The sequence below is a fragment of the Crocuta crocuta genome, unplaced genomic scaffold (genome assembly GCF_008692635.1).
Source record: "Crocuta crocuta isolate KB4526 unplaced genomic scaffold, BGI_CrCroc_1.0 scaffold25, whole genome shotgun sequence".
Classification (NCBI taxonomy): Eukaryota; Metazoa; Chordata; class Mammalia; order Carnivora; family Hyaenidae; genus Crocuta; species Crocuta crocuta.
The window spans coordinates 5,101,662-5,120,252 of record NW_027532015.1 but is presented as its reverse complement, the minus strand read 5'-3'; the positions used below and the strand labels follow the sequence as shown (position 1 = coordinate 5,120,252).

Sequence of the window (18,591 nt, the reverse complement as noted above, 5' to 3'; positions counted from 1 at the left end):
TACATTTTTAAAAATATTCTATCTGACAAAAGGAAAACTGTTGGATGGGGGTCTGGGACAGGGTGCCCCCAAATAACACCCCTTTGGCATATTGGGTACTTTGAGCTAAAGTTCCATCAGGAGCAGCTGATGCACAAAGGAATCTCTGACTGTCCTTTGTCTCTCTGAGAGCAAAAAATAAGCCTCCGTGTGAATGGTGGCCTCTGCGTCAGGAGGAAAAGAGCCATCCTTACCATCAGAGACCGGGAGTTCGAGGCCAAGAAGCTCTGTAAACAAACCTTGCTACTTTTTTACTAGGGGACTGGCCTAAGCCCAAACTTCTTTGCCTTGGCAATTCTTTACACATTTATTGTTTCTTTGCCTAAAGGGTATAAAAGCTGCCTGCTTTTGTCACTTCTTTGTGACAAAGAAGTAGCTTTGGGGTCCTTATGCACACAATATGAAATTAAACTTGTTTTTCTCCTGTTAGTTTCTCTTTTATTATGGGGTTGGGGGGAAGTTGAACCAAGAACTTAGAGGGTAAGGGGAAATTTATTTTCTCTCTCCTACATACCCATGAAGACTTCCTTTGCAAACGGAAGTGTGTGTGAACCTTGTCTCTGCAAACCACGTCTGCTCTTGTTTGAGTTACTAGCTGAATTGGCTTCCTTATTCATGGAACATCATTTTCAGTTGAAAGAGTGACTGAGAAACAAACTGGGGTTATGTAGACTTGGTATTTAGCAGACAACTTCTTGAGAGTGAATAAAGGATATTTGTGGCTAATGGTAAAATTTGACTATTCAAATAAAAATTACATTTTGGAAAACTTATATCTGTCCCAATGAGATTGACAGTTTCCCAATATGGAAGGCTTTTTTGATTTGTTAATGGGCACTGACATTAACAAATAATACTTTTTTGATATGGAACAATGTGTATTAATGTTTGGAAGATCCGCATACCCCATGAACCCACCAGTTTCCAAATGAGCAATGCATGATGTTACCAAAGCATATGTGGGGAGAGGTCCATTAAAAGAAAATAGACCAAGGGCACCTGGGTGGTTCAGTCAGTTAAGCGTTCGACTTCAGCTCAGGTCATGATCTCACAGCTCCTGAGTTTGAGCCCCACAGAGGGCTCTGTGCTGACAGCTCAGAGCCTGAAGCCTGCTTTGGATTCTGTGTTTCCCTCTCTCCCTCTCTCTGCCCTTCCCCAATTCATGCATTGTCTCTCTCTGTCTCTCTCGCTCTCAAAAAGAAACATTAAAAAAAGAAAGAAAATCAACCAGTTATTTTAATGTAGTAGACAGAGTATGAAAAGTTCATTGATGTGGTTCCAAATTTCACATTGCAATGATTTTAAGAAGTTGCTTGACAACTATCTCTTGTCAAGTTTGGGCATGATATCAAAAATAATATCTACAATTATCTATCCAAATCTATGAAAATAGGGGCGCCTGGGTGGCTCAGTTGATTAAGTGTCTGACTTTGGCTCAGGTCATGGTCTTGCAGTTTGTGAGTTTGAGCCCCGCATCGGGCTCTGTGCTGACAGCTCAGAGCCTGGAGCCTGCTTCAGATTCTGTGTCTCCCTCTCTCTGCCCCTCCCCTGCTTGTGCTCTCTGTCTCTGTTTCTCAAAAATAAACAAACATTAAAATATATTAAAATTTTTTTAATAAAATTAAAAAATAAAACTATGAAAATAATTTCCCTTTTTCTTTTCTTTAATCTTTCTTTTTCTAATGACATATGCATGAGGCTAGATTTTGTTTAGCTACTTCACCTAAAATAACATGTTGTTGCAGATCAAATGTGGAAGATGTGAGAATCCAGTAGTCTGTCAAATCAGCCATTAAATAAATATCCAAAAATGAAAAATAATGCCATGCTTATTAATTTGGGGAGAAAATGTATTTTTCATAAAAATCTTATTTAGGTTAATATGTAATGCATTTACTATTTTTATTTTTAAATGAATTAAATATTTCAAACATGGCTCAGTTGTGATTTCAAGTACTGTAAATATCAATAAGTTATAACCCATATAAACAAAAGCTCTTTGGAATCCTCAATGTTTTTTAAAAATGCAAATGGATCCTGGAGCCAAATGTTTGGTGACTGCTAATATAGAATTACAGTGTTTTCTGGCTAGAGGGTTCTGAGCTATCAGAGAAATCAAAAAAGTTTTCCAGATTGGGAATGGTGACTATTTCATTACCGATCTTTAAAGGTATTAGAAAATAATGAAAATAATTTAAATATAGTCCTCTTTAAAATGAAAACCTCATAGAGCTCAAATATGCTTCCCTTGCACATTACATTCTCATTCATCAATAACTGATGTCAAAACAGAAAAATATAGGCAATTATATTCAACTTGAACTCATTGGAAATGAAAAGATCCACACACGGCTTATTATTTATAGAGAAATGCTTGCAAGTAGCCACTGAACCCTTCTCTTCTCCTGCAGCTTAAAGCACATCATAAATACTCAAATAAATAATAAACCAGTGGATGTTAAGAAAAAGAAAAGCAGTGATTTCAAATTCTGATTACTTTCTATTTTTGATGCTGCTGCAAATGGTTAAATCTCAGTCTGCTTTTTAATATACAGGGAATTCCCATATAAACACAGTGTATCATCTTTAATGTATTTTTTATAAGTCGTATTTTTCTTATATAATTAATTTAAATCGTTTGCATCATTTAATATGAAGAAGCAAAATTTCCCTTATGTATTATGAATGACATCACATATAATATCTAAGTAAGCAGTATGCTCAGCATTTAATATTCTGAATAAAAATACCTTTTGCCTAAAATCACATTTGCATGTCCTGCCTAAAACGATGAAGTGATTAAAAATGTTCCTAAGAACATTTGAGAAATTATATCTTTTTGTGAGCAGGCTCTGTATTAATTTCTGAGGGCATCTATGACAAAGTGGCACAAGCTGAGTGGCTTAAACCAACAGAAATTTATTCTCTCATGATTCTGGAATCCAGAAGTCCCACATCAGGTCTTGGCGGGGCTGTGCTGCCCACCCAAAACCTTTAAGAGAGACTCCTTCCTCTTCCCTTCCGGCTTTGGGTGGCTCCTGGCATCGCTTGGCTTATGGCTGCCTCTCTGTTTTCTGCCTCTGTCTTCACATGGGCTTCTTCTTTGTGCACGTCTCTCTGTGTACTGTTCTTATAAGGACACCAGTGACTTTAGGATTTAGGATTAGGGTGGGCCCTAAATCCAGGATGATTTTATCTGGAGAGCCTGAACCTTCTGCAAAAGCCATATTTCTAAGTTCATGTCCTGAATGATGTGAACTTTGGGGAACACCATTTATTTTACATTCCCATTCCAAGTAATAGGGTGTAGACCTACTTGAGGCACCTAGGGGGCTCAGTCAGTTGAGCATCCGACTTCAGCTTGGGTCTAGATTCCACGGTTTGAGGGTTCGAGCCCTGTGTTGGGCTCTCTGCCAACAGCTCAGAGCCTGGAGCCTGCTTTGGAGTCTATGTCTCTGTCCCTCTCTGCCCGTCTCACACCCTGTCTCTCAAAAAAATGAATAAACATTTTAAAAAATCTGGGACGCCTGGGTGGCTCAGTTGATTAAGCATCCGACTTTAGCTCAGGTCACGATCCCACAGTTTGTGGGTTCAAGCCCCATGTCGGGCTCTGTGCTGATAGCCCAAAGCCTGGAGCCTGCTTTGGATTCTGTGTCTCCCCTTCTTTCTGCCCCTCTCCTGTTCATGCTCTGTCTCTCTATGTTTGTCAATAATAAATAAATGTTTAAAAAAATTTTTTAATTAAAAACTTACGAAAAAAAGATAGGGTGCAGACCTACTTTTATAATGGTAGGCTTTGCTGTTGGACACACTCCCTCTTCCACTGGCGNTCTATACTTTAAAGCCTCAGGTTCCTCATCTATAAAACTGGATCTGTGATAGGCATCACATTAGCTTATGGTGAGAAGTAATGGGGATTTTTGCATAAATATGCAATGTGCTCGGCACAGTAGAAGGTCATTTAATAAATATCAGCCTACTGTTGCCAGGGTAGGCAGGTAATAATAATTACCGTATTTACAATAAACATACCATTAAGGGCAATTATATCAGTGATAATCATAATAAGAATTAACAGATTACCGCTAATGGTGTCTTCAAAGACCATTAGTACATAATAATGGATGATTTTTTTGTGACTGGGTACATAAGAAAGGGACAGAGAGATGAAAACCCTTAAGTAGGCAGCCTTGAGTCTGGTCAGAGACAGACATTACTGAAAACTGAGTTTGTGTTCTCCAAAATTCATGTGTTGAAACCTAATGGCTCGTGTGATCGCATTTGGAGGTGGGACCTTTGGGAGATGATGGGGGTCATGAGGATGAACCGCCGATGATGGGGTCAGCGCCATTATAAAAGGTACCCCAGCTTTATAAAAGCTCCCTCACCCCTTCTACGAGAAGATGGTGTCTGTGAACCAGGAAGAGCGTCTTTACCAGACATCTTGATGCTGGGCTCCCCAGCCTTTGTTGTATAAGCCACCCAGTCTCTGGAATTCTGTCGTGTCAACCCGGACGGACGAAGACAGTCCTCATAGGACCCACGGGGTATGTTTTGAAGAGCTGCCTTGGAGGACAGAACACTGGTATTTAGCACTCCGGCGTGTACCATTATTTTGTTCAGGGTTTATATTACTCATTTCTAGGCCTGTGTCTTGATCACCATTTTAGATGGTATTTGGAGACTTTGAAGCATAAACAGAAAAACTGTAAAAGCCCATTTACATTCTGTGGAGTCTGGTCCAGCCGAGTCTGCCCTTCTGCACCTGTCATGCTCAGCTCCCTTGGTGGCTATTTCAGACTCCTCCCTTCTCCTGAAAACCCTGCCCTTGACCCTCGCAAGATAGCCTTGCAGAGAGCCTTGGCCTGGTCCTGGCTGAGGCTAGCACCCTGCTGCATGTGAGCTCCATTCCTGTCTGTCCTTCGTGGCCGAATATTCCTGCACATTTGTTCTTGTCCTCTGTTTCTGATGAGGAATTACCCCTCTCCCCTCTAAAATTAATCCCTCCCCTGGATATCTACTCTTGTCCCAAGTATTAATTATGAGCCATAATAACCCCCTTTGTTTTATGGCGTTTGGTCTCCCTCCATGGAATCCTTCCATTCAGTCTGTAAATATGCCTCGGCTTCCTCTTTGTTCTTAAAAACATTGTCCTCTCCAGCTACCATGTTTCTTCGCTGTGCTATCCAACTTCTTCAAAGTGCGGTGACCTAGGCCCAGCTTCGTGTTGTGACAGCTGTTAATTATTATAAAATTGTTGAAAGAACAATACAGAATTCCCAGTAGCTAAATCCCGATAATTTCTTCCTGGTAGAGATAAGATGTGGCTCTGACCCTGGGCATTCAGGAGGTTGGGGCCTTGGAACCTGGTCTCTGGGAGCTTCCAGACCACAGCTCCACGGGCTGCTCTCAGTGTGTAGGAATTTAGCATATCCAGAATGTTCGCTGATGAGTATGGCAAAGTGCTTCTAAGAAATTGGGAATTTACATAGCTGTTCCATTGGAAAAATTATAAAATCAGTAAATGCCCCGAGGATAATATAAAGATACTTTTGTCTTCTAGCTTCTGAATTTGTTCCTGAGAGTTTTCTGAATAATAAGCGAGTAAGAACATTTCCAGTCTCTCCAGTATATTTTCCATTTGCTGAAAAACCTGCCGATAAGTCCTGAGTGAGGTTTAGAGCCCATGTGGGTCGAGAGGAGGTAGTGAGAGGCAGTGCAGTTTCTCATATCCTACATTGGTGTTTCCAGGGACTAGATAGTAAATCAGTAGTGAGCAAGGACGCACCACAGCTGATGGGTAGGATAGTTGTACAGAACAGTTTACATAGCATTTGGGCGTTTGTGTTTAAAATCAAAAAAAGAAAATATATGTAGATCATTCTGAAGTAGGTTATTTTAGTCCGTAGAATCCCCTAGGAAATCTAGCAGAAAAAGGACACGTAAGCCAGCTCATTCTATAATATAAGAATGCATCCTGCAGCTTACTGGGGTCTGGGAGGCAGCCTTGGCCTTTCTGACTGCAGCAGCTGAAGGGAGCCAGGCCTTTTGAGGAACTGAAAGGTGACCATCAAGATATATCCTGGTGGAGTGGACACATATTGAAAATGTTTCCTCTGTTGTATAGGCAAAGGAAAACGTACTCTCAGCTGACTGCTGGACTAATATTTTCCAATAGGAACTCAGTGTACTAAGGAATGATATGTAAACATTATACTGTGGATGGATCCAATTGATCGGCAATAGTTGTGCATGTGACGTTATGTCTATGTTCCGATGGGAGATATAAAGAAGTACGAAAGGTGGTTTCTGCCCTTGGAGAAGTTTGCAGTTAAAACGAAACTGTAGGGGCACCTGGGTGACTGAGTTCGTTAAGCGTCTGAGATTATGATCTTGCGGTTTGTAGTTTGAGCCCTGCATCGGGCTCTGTGCTGACAGCTCAGAGCCTGCTTTTGATTCTGTGTGTGTCTCTCTCTCTGCCCCTCCCACACTCATGCTCTCGCTCTCTTTCCCTCTCTCAAAAATAAATAAACATTTAAAAAAATAAAACAAATAAATAAAAATAAGCTGTATTTAAATCCCATCTCTCTAAGCAAATCCCAACCATCCTTGATTCCATGGTAGGCAATGTGACATGGCTGAATGTTGATAAACTTAGCTTGAGAAAGTCATGAGGTAAAAAGTCTTTTACCTTGTCACCAGACCACCCAAAGATTCAGCTTGTGTCATCCAGAAGGAGAGAAAGTGGCATTTGTTCCATCAATATTAACTTTTTCCTGAAAGGGTTTTTCCCCACCCCCCATTGTAAGGAAACTGCATCGGCGATTAATATACACTCACCAGTTTTATGTCTTTATCCAGCAGCACCTAAATATGGAGATTTTCTGCCTGTTGGCTCTATATCTGCAGTGGAGCCATAGCCTCTCGAGTGATGACACAACAGGGAAAGAACTTCCAAATCGGGTACCCTCCATATAACTATGATTGCCTTGAATCAGGGGGTAAATCACAAGCTAAAAAGAGTAACAGACTTGAAATCAGTTAAAAATCAGAGTAATCAACTGAGGAAAAAATGTAATCTCATAAATCTAATTGTTTCTAATGTTTATTTATTTTTGAGAAAGAGAAAGAGTGTGAGTGGGGGAGGTACAGAGAGGGAGGCAGGCAGAATCCCAGCAGGCTCCAGGCTCTGACTGTCCGCACAGAGCCCGAAGCAGGGCTCGAACTCACGGACTGTGAGATCACGACCTGAGCTGAAGTCAGGTGCTTAACTGACTAAGCCACCCAGGCGCCCCTCATAAATCTAATTTTTAACCACAGGACAATAGTTTCTTTATTCATTAAATAACTTTCGCTGCCCCTCCCTTTTTCTTGAATTGGAACTCTAACATAGATTAGGAGAATTGCCAAATATCTGTGAAGTGAAAGACTCCCTCTACCCCTCCCACTCCCCATAATAGCCAAGAACAAATAAAACCGAAGAGTCATGGTTCCGCCCAGGAATTAGGTTTGTGTGGCCGTAATGTAAGAACTGTGATTGAGAGTGCTCTCAAAGGCACGTTAGGGGAGAATGAGGCCAACTGAGCAAGAAATCTTTTTTTTTTTTTTTTAGCAGCATTTCCCTAGAAATAGGGAGATATAATTTGGCACGTTACAAACTGCTGGCATTCATTTTTTGTAAACCCTGCCTTTAAAAATAGCAAAACTTCAGGAGCATTAATGGAACTAAAAATATAACCTGCTATTAATTGTTTCTAGGATAGGCTCTCATGGTTTTTGAGAAAGGACCAGATTTGAAGCAATTCCATGCGTATTTTTTTTGGTCAATCTAATATCCAAAGAAGCCTATAAATACATATCAACAGATTATTATTTTTCTCAGAGTGAATAAAGATCTTCTTTCTTGGTAGGCATCTGCCAGATAATTTAGGGGGGAAAGGAAAAATGAAAAAGGCGTGGTGGGGGGAGCAGCCGTGTGAAATGAGACTGGACTAGCGGTGCCTGTCTACCCGTAAGACACTTCCGGCACGTATCCCCTTAAAGCCGGCCAGAATTTTAAAACCCTGTTCATTTCTGTTCCACGCGAAGAGTGGGCTCTATCAGGAGCCGGATCAGGGACGTCACGATGCATGTCAGCTGCCAGAGCATGAAGCCGCGTTTGTAACAGAGAAATTAGTGACGTTTCCCTGCAATCATGAAGCAACATGTGCTGGGCTAATTACTGCTGTCTGTGACTGCTCACATCTTGAAACTTTCCATTGACCCAACTGCAGAAATCCTGTTTGTCTGCCACCCCCCCTTCTCTCCCAAAGAACAACAACAACAACAAAAAATAGCAAAATGCAAGGCTGGGCTTGTTTAATGAATGTGATTTGTTTTTGTTGAAGCAAAGGCACACACGAGGTTTCAGAGGCTGTCAGCTTGATGCCAGGTTTGTGAATGATTTCACGGTCCACGTCTTCAGAGGGGTTTGATAATATGGAAGGTGTCTGCCCTCTCTGGTGATGACCTGTCCAAAGGCATTTTCCTGACTTTTGTAGGTTCCTAGAATGAAAATGACCTTTAAAGGTAGGTGAGGCCATCTTTCTGACTTCAGACAGAACTATATCTAGCATGGGCAGATAGCGGAGAATCTTTCATTTTAGGAAGAATGTCCTCACGATGCTGCCTCATCCCTCCCTGTGGGACTCTTCCCTGTTCCTGGCTGGGGTCTTCCTGCCCTCTCAGAAATGCCTGATGCCCAACACCTAAAGCTGTAACCTGAGGCTCTTTCTGCCTTTTCTGCTTGAAATACAATCTCTTGCAGTATACAGCCAATATAGTTTTTGGTGGAATGCCTTTTCATTCATTCACCTGTTACAGCATTACACCAAACAGTCTTGCCTTTCTTATTATTAGGGTGACTTCCCTCCTCTACAGAACTTCCCCTCATTCCCTGCCTCCTCCCCCCAAAAAAGTTGGTCAAGGTAGATTGACTATTACTTTTCCATAGTTCATAGCAGGAAGTGATCTTAATAGAGGCGTTGGCTTAGATATGAGTTTATTTGAATGACTATTTGAATATATAAATTAGTAGTATGATATTATTACTTAGTAATATGGAAAAAAAAAAAAAAGGCCTGGAAAGAGCTTGATTCCCTAGAGAAAGAAACTTTCTGAGCACGGATAGTAATACTTTCTCTCCATTTAGATGCAATTGGTGGATGCTACTACCCAAACTAATTAATAATGACATATTAGTTAACATATTGCCATCAGCAGGTAGCTGTTTGAGCAGGGGTGAAAATGGCATGTGCTAAAACAAATCGTTGTACCCTAGAGAAATGGGCAGAGCTATTCTTTAGAAGAGCCATTTAATGATGTCTGCAATGTGATTTTTTTTTTTTCTGTACGTAATACAGCTTTAAGAGATAAAACTAGGGGCGAGGCTGGAAAGATGGAGACTAAAAAGGCAAAACAAAAGACCACAAAACTGATTCAACCTTTTCCAAAAGCTGTTCGAAGTGACAAACAAAACGAAACAAGTAAACAGTTGAATCCAAGCGGGCACAGTCTGCCTGTCACATCAGACATCACATGGAAGACTCAGGTGTCGTCATTCTTCCCCTCTGCGCTCTCTCTCTTCCTCCCCTCTGTTTATTCTAGATCTGTCAGGGGATTTGGGACATACGGCGACATATGGGCAGAAAACTATAATCTGTTGCTGGCTCTCGGTTTCCGAGGAATCCCTGTGACAAAGAAGGGGTTAAAACTGTCAACACCTATCACAGCTCGGTGATAATTAGTGTAATAGCAATCCCAGAACATCGGCACAGATAAGCACACAGCAGCAGGCAATTTCTACAAGGGGGGCTGCTTCCTAAGAAATCCTTCTCCACCTCTTTCCGTGTACAACTATGCTTTCTAAATGCCTCTCTGAAAAAGTTACTGTGTATGCATACAAATGATTCTGACTAAGGATGATTGTGACCTTTTTTTCTATTTCAGAAGGTGCATTTTGAATTAGCACTTGCAGATACAAGTTGAATAGATATGTACCCTTAGTGCACAAGATAGGTGGCCTGTAGAGTGTCTTCAAGTGTGTGGACAGTTAGTTACTCTGCTCCTAAGGACACTCCAGTGTAGGAGGGAGTGAGGTCGTTTAAGGAGACAAACTGTTGCAAGACGTACTTTCATTTCATTTTTTTCTTGACTTTCCTGTTCTTCCAAGAAACAAAAGGGAGGGAAAAAAAGAACAATGTTTTTAAATAAGACAAGCAAGACTTAGGCCTGAAAAAAATAAAATACGGTTCTCATTTAGTAGCTTCAAGGAGATAATTGATAGATTCGAAAAACAAAGACTTAAAGCTCTTTTCCCAGGGGCTCCTGGGTGGCTCAGTCAGTTAGGTGTCTGACTTCAGCTCAGGGCATGATCTCACGATTTGTGAGTTTGAGCCCCGCAGCAGGTTTTGTGTTGACAGCTCAGAGCCTGGAGCCCTCTTCTGATTCTTTGTCTCCCTCTTTCTCTGCCCCTCCCCCCTCTCAAAAAATAAATTTAAAAAAGTGCCGTTTTTTTTTCCAAAGTCCATATGGTAACCAGAAAGGACAATTGTGACTTAAACATAGGAGTGGCAGTCGGTACAGCATGTGGTCATGAGTTCGAGTCCCACACTGGGCATGGAGTTTACTTAAAACTAGGAACAGGAATCCATGATGGACTAGGGGAACAATGGGTAAAGGAGAACCTAAATAACCCCGATATGTTCAAATCCACAGGTCCCAATGGCCGGCATCCTAGAGTACTTAATGAATTGGCCGAAGTCATCACAGAACCGCTAGATATCATTTTTGAGAACTCGTGGAGGACTGATGAGGTGCCTGAAGACTGGAAAAGGGCATATTTAGAACCTTCTTTCAAAAAAGGGACATGGATGATGACCTTGGAAATACTCATCAGCTTAACTTTTTGCTTGGAAAAATTCTGGAATAATCGATTTGTATACTGGGTAACTAACTTACAACAGCTAGAAATGAGGCAGTGAAACATCACATAAAGAACAGAGTTCAGTTTTGAGATAAGGTCTTGTGCATATTTTGGGGACTCTCCTGTCCATTCTCTGAATTCTTGGGGAAAATAAATGAGGTTGGCTGAGGCATTTGGGTGATAACTAATTGTAAGTGTAATATAAGACAAAAAGCAGGTTTCTGGCATTAGCTTGCCAGAATACACCATCTCCATGTTACCTTTAACTTGAGAATTAGTAGCTTTCGTTTTATGTTTTAACATACATCTTCCTTTTGCTTCATATGGGACCATGTTTTCGTGGGTTGAAGTTTTTTTTATAGAATTCAATATAGGATAGTTTTGTGATAGAATTCGTATTTTAAGGTGCTTTTAATAATCATACATATATAGGTAGAATCATAAAGCTGATGAATTAAGGAACGTCGCCCAGGGAAGACCATGTTTTCTAAGTTCTCATTTTTAATTTAACCTGGCTAAAGTTTAACATTAGGACCAGTAAGAGTGTCTTGCTCTCCCAGAAGCCCAGCAAGAGCCAGATGTGACGTGATAGCTAGTTTCCCTCCTTCCCTGGGGACTGTCAAGGTCAATGTTGTGGCCAATCCCACCTCACTCCCCAGGTTTCTGAAGTCGGGCCTGTGGGGGCAGTGAGGGCGATATAACCACTGGCCGCATAACCACAGCCAGAAAGGAGAGTAGAAGGGAAAAAAAGACAAATCTGGATTATTTCTCATTGTTACTTTTCTTGCCTTTGAATGTCAGTAGTTTTATTTCCTGCTTAGAAAACACAGCCATGTTGATGGGATCAAAACGAATTGAAAGGAAATTATCAAAGAAGACACAGATACACAGGAGGCTCCCGGGGCAAGCAGCTTCAGAGAGGCCCTGACCAGTCCTGCTTTACAGAATCTTTCCCACACTGCTTGGAAATATACACGATATGTACATTTGCATCAGCATTGTGATTCTTAAGAGTAGGAAGAGACTCTCGAAGGAAAAGCGGTTTCCATTCATTTTCTTCCTGGTGCATACTGGTCCCTAGGTGAGCAGTTAAGGACTCCAAGGGCATTTTTATCACGGTACTGCTTTAAAAATCTAAGGTTTACATAGTTTATCTACTTCTAGAGGTTAATTTAGACACTGTAAAATCAGTCTCATTCTTAAATGCAATGCAAGGAGATTAAACTCAAAAGCATGTATAAATTATCCTTTAAACTGTACGTAGCTTGCAGATAAGTAAGGATTATACTCCAGTCAACCTTTTCGTCATTTTTTAAGTGAACCAGTCTTTAAAATTTCCAAGCTAGATTTTTTTTTAAGGAGTCGGGGATGAGGGGGGGGTTCTGTTTAGATTACAGATATAATTTATTGTGATAATAAATGGCTTCCTGTTCAAGACCTCATTTCTAGATGCAGCATCGGTGGTAGATTTATTTCACAGACATTTACATGGATTTGTTGAACTGTTGCTAGAAAGGATGCAATTTCCGAAAAATCTATTCACCATTGGTATCATGGTACAATCTATTGCAACCAAAAGAAAATAGGGGGCGGGACTCTGGTCATTTAAAGATTTATTTTCTAGTTGTGTAACGCCTAACTTTAATTATCTTACTACCTTTAAATCTCTTTGTGTCTGCTAGTGGAATGTGAAAATAATGATTCTCTACCTAAATTAAAAGTCACAGTCAAGAATGATGAACTAGCCAATGGACTTGTAAGACTTCTTACCTAAAGCCAGAGGAAGAAAACTTTAAGTAGGGAAGTATTAAAGGAAACCCATTAATTCTTTTGCATTAAATGAAGATCAGGTAAGAGTTAAAATATAAGAGGAAGGAAGGAGTCTTAAGCATGAATTGTATCTGGAGATAATTACTCTTAGGATGAGTAATTATTTCGTAGCATTTTTTCTTTTATCTAACATTTATGATATTCTTAATATTTTAAGATAAAGGAGGTAGCTAAGGGACAAATATTGCTATCACAACCAGAGGAGTATCTTGATTTATATATCCTAGAACATCAAGAGACATTAATTAGAGACTTTGTTTCATAACATTGAGGAATTTGGAGGATTATAGCCAAATTCTTGTTCAGTTCATCTTATAACAAAATTTTGGGGGCTGAGGAAGGAAAAATTTTATTTATATCAGCTATTTTTTGACTTAGGAAGTGCATAATGTTCAGGGCTCCCTCCCACTAAAGGAATTGAAGCAAATTAGAGTAGCTCTACTCAAGCAGTTTCTCAGCCCAGAGAAGTTTACAGCATCTTGTGTTGTGAAATCAACAACAAAAACAGTAAGCCTTGAGTTTTTACTTTGGAGCTACTCAGCTCTTAGTTCAAATTAAAATCATGCTGATTGCCTTTTCAGGTGGTGAATCTGTTCAGAACATAAACTATAGTGTAGCATGGGGAATGGTCTTGAACGATTATTGAACTAATCATCAGCTTTTTGTTCTTGTCCATAAAATAGGAAAAATAAATACCTTCTGTAATTCTTAAGAGGCTTAGCATTTCTGCACCAAACACCCACAGAGTTCCTGGCCCAGTGCTTGACAGATAGTAGGTACTGAGTGCCTTCTTCCCTTCCATTTTTTACTCTGTTACTTTCTTTATTTCCTCTTATATGAAAGAAATTACCTTAAAACTGACTAGAAAACTCTAGCGTAAATTGACATGTCCTTATTGCTGCCTTAGACCCACTGAACAACCTTTTGCTTTCTTTTAGAAAGGTTACTGTGGCCACTCGCAGCAGGAGTTCAGTAAATGCTTATTGATTAAATGAAAAGAATGTGATTTTTAAAAACAATGAGCAAATGTGTAAGGCCAGCACTTTTCAAGGCTGGGGAAATAGTCACAGAGATGCATATGAAGGTATTTCTTTTTTATAGTTTTAGGTTTATAAATTTGGTGTACAGGTTAGTGAGTAGCATATGTGCATTTTCATCTGATTTTGTGACTGTGATTTACAAATTAGGAGTGCAAATGGGCATTTCCCCATAGAGTCTTCTGGGATAAATCCGGCAAGATACCAGGCAGATGATGGTGGATCAGCAAACTTTTCTAGGTGAAGAGAAACCAGATGTGCCAGTGACTAGGAAACACCTGCCAGAAAACTGAGATGAACCTATCTGGATTCTTTACTGGAAAGAGTCTGAGTGCCGTAAACAGGTTCCTCGCCTGGGCATTGAAGAGTAACAAAAAAGAGAGGTTAAAGAAAATTACATTTTTAGACAAAATATTTGGTTTATATAAATTTGTATATGTAATATTAAATTAGGTATCAAAACATCAGGTTCAGGCAGGTAGAAGATTTCTGAATTTCAAAGTAAAATGAGGAGTAAGGAGTAAGTTATTATATCCAGAGATATATACGGGAAATAAGCAAGAGCCTGACCTTAAATTGCCAGTTCTCAGTTCAGACCAAGGACCAAGTAATAGGCAATGCTTAGAAGTCAGCTGCCAACTTGTGCTTTGACTAAAGCCACGGCAGATGCTGTATTAAACAAAGTAAGTTGCATAGAGCAAAGCCCATCAATCAGCTAGGTTTACTCTTCCCGAAGTTTCTAGACTCTTTGCAATCTCAGTGGTTATCAGTTAGATATTCCTACACTAGATGTTTTACACTATCATATTCTTTGATTAGAAAATTCTCGTTAGCATTCTATTATTAATCTCTAAGGATATAAAATCAAACTTCTACTCCATGATGACTATGACAGTTATTTCCATGAAAGGTAAACACTTAAAAAAAGAGTGGTAGTTCAGAAAAATGAATAATATAACTTTTTATTTTGAATTATCAACCCGATGTTTTCCTTTAAATTGTTTAAATTCCTGGAAATGAAGTTTTATTTTTTATTGTTGTTAAAAGATAACTTTTAGAGGAAAATGGGAGGTTAAATTCCACATTAAGAGCTGGGTGGGGTTTGTTTTTTGTTTTTTGTTTTTGTTTTTTGACAATTCGACCAAAATTTCTTCCAAGTGGTACAAAAGGAAGGACATCAACTTTGCAACATTAAGATGAGAAGTGTCTTCTGTACATGTGTTCTGTATCATGCCCTTTGTCAGATGAATTTCCCCTTATTATTCCAAAAATAAAATGCTGAGTTGAATATCCTCAGGGCAAAGTGGTGTATCAATTGGGGCAAATGGTAGAAATTCTATTGCGGTTGTTGTCCTGGTCCCTAAACTTGACAATACTCTGAGATACTCTTTGGGTGACTACAGCCATTATTCTTTGAAAAGTTCTGCCCATCGGGAAATGTGTGCATAGGTCTGAATTATCAACATGTGTACATCTAAGTAGCTGAGCACAGATTCATTCTAAATATAAGCTGCAGTTTGGTTTTTGGAAATGTAATTGTAACTGACACTTNCCCTTTCATTAATTGTTTTTAAAAGGGATTGAATGAGAAGGCTCTATTAAAAGCTTAATTGGAACAGCATCACGAATCATGGATTGTATGCCCATGCAGCGCTGTGATTTGCAAACATATGTCCGCTCTTCAATAAATGTTACGGCTTTCACAGCGGTTCCGCCTTGGCCTCCTTTGTAATCGTTTACATTTTGATGAATGGCATAGAGTATGTATGTTGTTTAAATTGACGATATATAAATGTTTACAGTAATGTGGCCTTATGGGTGGCACGGGAAATCAGAGTTCCAACTTGAAAGACAAGAGAAAGCAGGGCTCCCCACACACCATGCAAAGTGTGAATAAATCATTACGATGTGTGCTTGGATGCATTTATGTGATTGTTATATATGTATATGTTGTGCCTTTCTCCTCCCCCCTACCCCACTTCCTACTGAAAAAGTACTCCCGAGGGTGATAGCATGAGATTTTGTGCCAGTAATTGCGGCTCCCCGGAGTAGGAGGTGGGATGGCGGGATCTATTAGGTGGTAGGCAGGGTCACATGTGATGTTTCTGCTATGGCTCCCACAGCCTTAAATATCCATCACCCGAGGGTTGTGATTCATCCACAGATAAGCGGCATCTCAGGGGTCATTACATCTAGAGTCTACTGGATTCAACTTTCTGGCTTCCGGACCTTGAGCAAATAGAATAAATAAATATAGACCATAGCACAATAATTAGGACATGATAAGCAGCCCCAGAACATTAATTTAAAAAAAAATTGCAGTAGTATTCTGGGTTCTGTATAAATGGCACCACGCATGATATGTTCGGTGATGATGAAGGGCTGTTTTTATTCCCACTGAATTCAAGGGTGAGCGGAATGTGAATTTAAAGCAAGCAAGATGTAGGGTAAATATTAGGAAGAAATATGTAACAATTAGAATGTTAGGCATGAAAAGGATCCTAAAATAACATGATCTGGTTCAGACAGGGGAGGCCAGGAGTTTGTGATGTGACATTGTTCCCCTAGATGCTCTAAATCCTGGCTTTTGGTCTCAGATTCTGGAGAGTCTACCTAAAGGGATCTGTGGCATTTTCAAAAGAGACCCATCTCTCTAGACAGGCCTTAATTTCAACTTAGATCCGTAATTTTTGAGACATTGCCTCAGAACACGTTTACTCCTATCCTAAATCCCCAAGCAGCCCCAGAGCTCTGTGGGGGCCAGCAGCACATTATGAAAATCTTCTCTTTCAGCTCTAAAATCTTAGGCTTCAAGTCTTCCTTGATCTATCAAGCATATTTAGAAAAGTCAATGATGTTGTCAGGCAGCACAAAAATGTACTTTTTAAAATCGGGAGTTTGGGGGAACCTGGGTGGCTCAGTTGGTTAAGCGTCCAACTTCGGCTCAGGTCATGATCTCACGGTTTGTGAGTTCGAGCCCGATGTCAGGCTCTGTGCTAACAGCTAGCGCAGAGCCTGGAGTCTGCTTCAGATTCTGTGTCTCCCTCTCTCTCTGACCTTCCCCTGCTCACACACACTCTTTCTCTCAGAAATAAAAAACATTAAAAAAGTAAAAAATAAAATGGGGAGTTGGATGCATGAAGTAGAGATCCCAAGTAAGGAGTGCTTGATAAATGATAAAGAATAGGATGTTTTATATCATTAATAAAAACACTTCACATAAGGCAGATTTTAAAGTCTTTCATTTGAATCTGGAAAATGAATACCTTCTAGTCTCATTCCAGGCCATATGCAGCTCCACTGAGGATTTTTAATTTAAAAGCGTCCTCTTGAACAATTTTAAATGAAAAACTTACCTCTTTTCCCCTCCTAGAGTTATGCTGAGGACAGCGTGTATTCGTGTAATTATGGACACTTTTTTGGCCAACTTCCCCCTCAAATATATCCATGTACCATTAACAGGATGTCTGTGGAATCTCATCTGTTTCTTGGTTGAATAATGAGCACTGATGGTGAACTGTATATATTCAGCATGCATTCTTTTACATCTATTGAGTTCAATCAACTGAACATCAACTTCGTTTTGGAAATTAATCATTCTATATAACCACATTTACAAAAATAGCCATTTCAAGTGAAGAATATACATTTAAGTTTTTCTAAGTCTTGATCTATAAATTGGAAACCCCCAACGCAGGTTTGGTTTTCCTGGTGAGTAGCTGTCTAGCCCCGAACTTTTTATGCCTCTGCTGTTCTCTGGTCTGTGAGCGTGTGCCGTGAACAGCATCATCTGGATGCACTCACTGAGGGCTCAGGCGACAGTATCTGTATAATGTCACGTTCTTCAGCAGAAAGTCCCGGAGTGACATGGTCTGGTTTTTACTGTGACTTGCACGAGGCTCTGAGCCCATTTGGTTTGTCCCTGCTAGTGTTACCCCTACTTCATAGCTCCTGGCCTGTTTTCTGGCACACTGCAGGCGCTCAGGGACATTGACGCATGAGCTAAGGACTAAAGCCCAAGGGAACCGATCCCTGAAGTTGTGTAAGTTGACTCGAGCGGGACATTCCCTGGTTTCAGAGAACATGGAGGAAACCTGAGGCCTTTGTGTTTGGAGGAGAGCTTGCCTTTCACCCCAAAACCCTGAAAACCAGGCTTCTCTTTACCAGAAGTTCACCTTGGGATGTGGTTTTGTTGTTCTTCAGGGCCTCTGACTTTCTTGTCTTTTGTAAAAAACTATAAATGCAAATAATTTACAAAGTAAAATTTTACAGGAGTGCCTGGGTGGCTCAGTCAGTTGAGCATCCGACTTCGGCTCAGGTCGTGATCTCCCTGCTTGTGGGTTCGAGCCCTACGTCGGGCTCTGTACTGACAGCTCAGAGCCCGGAGCCTGCTTCAGATTCTGTCTCCATCTCTCTGCCTCTCCCCTGCTCATGTGCGCATGTGCGTGCTCTCTCTCTCAAATATAAAATAAAACATTAAAAATAAAATAAAATACACACTCATTTAGGTTTTCTTGTACCAGAAGGTACTAAATATTGCATTTTGTGAAGGCAGATGAAAATGCTAAAATGACACACTTATTTGAATTACAATTTTCTTTTGGCCCTATTTTTTTTAAACCTGAATTGTGAGAGGGATATCATCCTTTCCTGCAATTAAAGCTAATAAAATAGCCATCAATTCCTGCAATTAAAAAGAATCAAATCATGATTAATGTATTT

The 18,591-nt window shown here is 40.1% G+C and overlaps 1 long non-coding RNA gene across 1 annotated transcript; it reads left to right on the top strand.

Moving 5' to 3' along the window:
- The first annotated feature begins 8,486 nt into the window (after positions 1–8,486).
- LOC144241524 (uncharacterized) lies at positions 8,487–15,159 on the top strand. Its single transcript, XR_013338104.1, has 3 exons — positions 8,487–8,607; positions 9,441–9,628; positions 10,795–15,159. It is a non-coding gene; the product is annotated as an uncharacterized LOC144241524 (long non-coding RNA).
- Positions 15,160–18,591: the final 3,432 nt, after the last annotated feature.